A 5,613-nucleotide genomic window follows, 5' to 3' on the forward strand; every position below is an offset into this window, starting at 1 on the left:
GCAGCCTGTAGAGTTCTCTGACCACTGTTTGGTCCAAGTTGAATGGGACAGGGATTTTTTTGGCTGAGGTTACTGGACACTAAATACTTGTTTACCTAATAATACTGTTGTTAATTAGGAAGGCTGAAGGTGTCTTTATGGAACAAGAAACTGTCGGGAGTTTTATGTATCCCAGATGAAATGGTGTAAATTGACCACGTGCAACTTGGTGCCCTCTCTGTTTCATTCAGAATGTTGATATACAACTGATTACAAGTGTTATTTAGCATTGCAGAGTCATTTGAGAGTTCATAGTTGACCACAGGCTAGAGAACATGTAGACAGGAGGATCTTAGAGGAAGCAAGAAATGATTTAATACCAAAGGAGAAAGCTGGAATAAGCTACATTTGAAAAGGACTTCAGGACAAAAGGCAGGGCAGCCTCCTCTGATGTATTTACAAGATGTAAAGGAAAGACTGCAGGGGGATATGGTAGAATTACAGAATCCTAGCATGGCAGGTCTGCAGGAACCTGCTGCTAAACTGAGGTAATTCCAGAGTATTACAGTGAGCTCATTCAGGGACAAAACATTCCTCCTTTTCTGCAGCTGCAAGTTGTTGAATATTATTGCAGGTTTTCCAGCTTTGGCAGATGAGGAATGGTACTGGCTTGTGAGGCTAACAGGGGAGACAGAAGTTCCTGCAGCTATGTTGTCAATAAAAAAGGAAACTCCTCCTAGGGCTGATGCATAGATGGCAAAATCAGAGATTTGTTGATCCCTTTTCTATTGTGCTTCCATGGACTTTCACTGATGCCTTGACTGGAGGCAAATTAAAAACTTTCTTTTATGAAGGCCCTCCCCCCCCCCCCAACCCAGAAAAGGGGGACTTGGAAGATATCAGTAATTGGAGATCTATTGTCCTTTTGAACATGAATTACAAATTTTTTGCTTCCATTTTAGCCAAGAGTTTGGGGAAAGTAGCAGGGAAACTATTACATCTTAGACACTATAACACAGTTAAAGGTTTCAAACACTTTGTCTAGTTTGCAGGAAATATTTGAAATTGGGCTATGGAGAAAATGGGAGGGTAATGTTTGGCCTCAGATCAGGCTAAAGCTTTCAGTAAAGTAAACCTACCTTATTTATGGTTTGTCCTGTTCAATCTTGTATTTCCCTGCAGTTTATTAACTGGCTACAGACCTTGTATCTTCATGCACTATGCTTCCCCTACTTATGGGTGGAGGGGAGAGGTGATACAGGCACATTCTGAAGTTAGACAAGGCAAGAATCTTTAATTTGCTAATCCTCAATTCAAGTGGGGTTGTGAAGGATTTTAGTTGTTCCAAGTTTCCCTAAAGAGGTCAATGCTGAGAGTGTATTGATCTACAGAAAGAAGATATTGCAGTAGTCCAGAGATATTAGAGCAACACTTTCAGAAGTGAATACCTACAAATATTGGAATTTTTGAGGCGCAATTCTAAATTAATACTTGGGGGAAACATTGACTGAATTAGTCTTACATACAGTATTATCAACTGGTGCATTATTAGCAGAATTAGGATCTCATCATTGATGGAATTCTTAGTTTCTCAGGTTTACTAATTTTTGAGACCGTCAACACTTTAGTTCTCACCTCTTAGGGGGGTAAAGAAGCTTGCTGCAAGAAGATGGGACCCTCTGAATTTCAGGTTCTCATTTCATAGCATAAACAATGTTGGACTTGTAAATGCACAGCTGCACTTTCTAAATACTATACTATGAGCAGCTCTCAGCAGATATTCCGGACAATTTCCAAAATCGACAAATTATTTAAGATCCCATATAAAATAATCTACCCAATATTAATGAAACTTAGCTATTTTGTCTGAATTTTTGAACCTTCAGCCAAATGGAACTTACTAAAAAGTGATTGGCAGTCAGCAGATCATATGTTTTGTCTGCTTCCATTTCAGAAAATAAAATCAACAAACTTAAATTTCTGAACCGATTGATTTTGCTGCTTTCTTTCCATTTAGCCATTCTGAGAACTTCATTAATAGTGGGATCTTTATTATCAAGATCTCTTTAGCACAAAATTAACCCTCTTAAAACTGAAATAGTTAAGAGCAACTCCTTGGATTGAAAGAATATCAGATTCAGTGTTACAGATGCAACTTCCAAGACATTAAAATAAATAAGTAATTTTTAAAATTAGTTGCCCTTAAGTAACACATAAGTAGCACGTCCAAGTAAGAATTACAGTCAGCCAGAAAAATGTGCCAGTGGTTAGAAGATAGAGCTATGAGCTGCCATGAAGGAAACCATGCAGCCAGCTTCATGTTCCAGCAGCTAGCAAGAAAAGAGAGAGGTTTGCATTTTACTTCTAAGGGAAGGTGAGCTTTATTCGCTTAGCAGCCATCCTTCTCACCAACGGGAGCCCAAAAGAATTACCAGTCAGCGGAAAAGAATAATATTTTGCATATATGTAGCATTTTTCAATTGTAGATGACAATGTTTTATAAAGGTGGGTAAGCATTATTAAAACTACATGTTACAATCAGAGATCCTATTCAAGGAGGGGGCATAGAAGGAAGAGAGTTTACGTAGACAAACAAGAGACTTCAAATTTAATTGTTTTACTGATATCTCCTCTTGTATGAAATAAGATCCAGAAAGCTACTGGTAATGCAGATTTATAAGATTTGGAAGTGAGATGGAGAAAGATAATTCAGACTCGGTAAAGTAAGCGATGTTCCCGTCCTATCAGAGTGAGGATAACTAGTATCATCCCCTTTTCATTCATTTAGGGTGAAATCCACTGCTGTGCAGAGAGTACAAGATAGGCCTTGTACTGATCCACTGCACAGAGTGAATTTCACCCTTAGGAAATCTCTGCACTGCAAAAAAGGTGTGTTCTTAACACAGTTAAAATAGCAGTGAAGACACAACAACTCTGCTTTTAACTTAGGCTAGCAGCTTGAGTTCAACTTGAGGGTGCCCTATAGGCTTACACTTGACCTTACACTTTAACCAGACTTAAAAATCAAATTGCTGTATCTTCACTGCTATTTTAACTAGAGTTAGCTAAGTCAGGTTATCTAACCTGAGTTAGAACACTTTGGGGGGAGTGGGGGTTGAGTGTAGACAGACCCTAAGTGGGTGAAGCAAAGGTGTCAGCTTCTCTCCCACTCTTTTAGGGCTCTGTTCAGACAAAATCTGATGTGTACCAAAGTTCATGCTACATAGCTTCATATCCCAGTGGCTTATTAAACCATAAATGGTCAAGGATTGAACAGGGGTAGGGCGTAGGTCTGTTTTATGGGCTGCCCAGGGAGCGCAAAAAGGAAGTGGAGAGTGCCTGAGATTCTCTCTCTTTCCTGCCTTCCATTCAAAGAACAACATTCCAGGAACAAAACCTTCACACAGGGCTACTGAAGCAATTTGTTTTATGCTATTGTTATGGGCTACTTGTGAAGGTAAGAGAATGACATGAAAGCTGGGAACTTCATTCTACTCCTTGCTTCAAACAAGACACCCACTAAGGGATTTGGAGCACTCAAATTTTTGAATTGCTCCGCTCCTGCTCCAGGCAAAAACCTACTGGTCCATGCTCCAGCTCCAGGCTCTGCTCCAAAGCCCTGCACCCACTAATACAAAACTGGTTCTCTCTGGTACCTGACTGATAATGTTTCTGTAAAGCACTGAATTACCCAAAATCATAATAAACACTTTTTTTTTACTTGCTTGAATTTTATTCCACAGTACAGTCACTGGCAAAGCAGTCCAACTTCTCATTGTAGAATATAGATGCACAAACTGATGTGTTCATAGAAGCTGCTCTGATTACACTGCAGATGCCATATACTAAGTGTTAAAGAGGCAATGTCAATATTAATAAAAAAAATACTTCCATGAACAAAGTTTACCTACTAAAGTTACCCATGACAACTAAGAGTAAAGAGGAAATATTTTGTTTACTCTTTCCATTTGTTTACTTTGCGCCTCTGATAGCACTTCCTATGTAATCAGTTTCACTATTGTCAGATTGGCCAGTTATTTTTTTAGCAACAACTGTAAAAGCAGCCACTGGAGTAAGTGGATGCTGACTCCTATTCTGTGATGGGAGTATTAACTATTAGCATATCTGACCCATATCAGGTGACTGCAGCTTTGAAATAAAGACTCCACTATTCCTCTGTGTCACACATTTCATTATGAAAAGGAGAGAGAAAAACATTTTTAAATGATAGAAGAATGTGGCTATAAAACACAGAAATTAGTAGGAGAGCTAAGGGCCAGTGTCTTGCTTGAAACTATTTGAGAGACATAAGAGGGTAAGGTAATATCTTTTATTATCTCACCCACTTTGTCTTTCTAATAGCCTGGGACCAACACAGCTACAACAACACAAGCTATCTGCAATTCACTTCTCAAAACTCACCAAGACAGAGAAAAAGGAAAAGTCAGTGAGGAAAATGGAATAGTTGGGTAAGCTGTGTAAGAAGTATAGTGTCTAGGAAATCAGAGAGCAGATAAAAGCAAAAAGCTAAAATTGAGAGTCAGAGAAAGAAACATAACAAAAAAGGTTACTCACCTTTGTAACTGTTGTTCTTCGAGCCCTGGAATGGCGCCTGCATGATGCTCAATATATGACCCTGCCAACCCGGTGCCCCCTCAGTTCCTTCTTGCCAGCTACTCCAACAGAGGGGAAGGGGGGTGGGTTTGGAATGGATATGAGCAACATATCTTGAAGAACAACAGTTACAAAGATGAGTAACCATTTTTTCTTCTTTGAGTGCTTGCTCATATCGATTCCAATTAGGTGACTCCCGAGCCTTACCTAGGCGGTGGGGTCAGAGTGAAGGAATATTGACTGCAGTACCGCTCTACCGAAAACCGCATCATCTCTGGCGTGTCGGACGATGGCATAGTGTGAGGCGAAGGTATGGACCAAGGACCAAGTCGCTGTCCTGCAGATTTCTTGGATTGGTACCTAGGCCAGGAACGCCTCTGACGAGGCCTGGGCCCTAGTGGAGTGTGCGGTGAGAGCTGGGGTCGGCACACCGGCCAGCTCATAGCAAGCGTGGATGCAGGATGTGATCCAGGAGGAAATTCTTTGAGAGGAGACCGAGAGACCCTTCATCTGGTCTGCCATCGCAACGAAGAGCTGGGTCAATTTCCTGAATGGCTTAGTGCATTCAACGTAGAAAGCAAGGGCCCTGGGGACATCTAGGGAATGCAGTCGCTGTTCCCAGGGACCAGCATGAGGTTTAGGGTAAAAAATGGGCAGGAAAATATCCTGACTGGTGTGAAAGGCCTATACCACCTTGGGGACAAAAGTGGGTGTGGTCTGAGTTGTACCTTGTCCTTGTGGAAGACCGGTAAGGCGGTTCCGAGGTGAGGGCCTTCAGCTCGGAGATGCGTCTCACCAACATAATGGTGACCAGGAAAGCCATCTTTCAGGAAAGATACAGAAGGGAGCATGTGGTTCGAACGGGGGACCCATGAGTCTTGAAAGGACCACATTAAGGTCCCATGCAGGGACAGGCTGCCGGATCGGAGGATAGAGACGGCCCAAGCCCTTGAGAAAGCGACCGACCACTGGGTTGGCAAAGACAGAGCGGCCAGACGCACCCGGGTGGAAGGCCGAGAT

This window comes from Terrapene carolina, unplaced genomic scaffold (genome assembly GCF_002925995.2).
Source record: "Terrapene carolina triunguis isolate 2854851 unplaced genomic scaffold, T_m_triunguis-2.0 Scaffold42, whole genome shotgun sequence".
Taxonomy (NCBI): domain Eukaryota; kingdom Metazoa; phylum Chordata; order Testudines; family Emydidae; genus Terrapene; species Terrapene triunguis.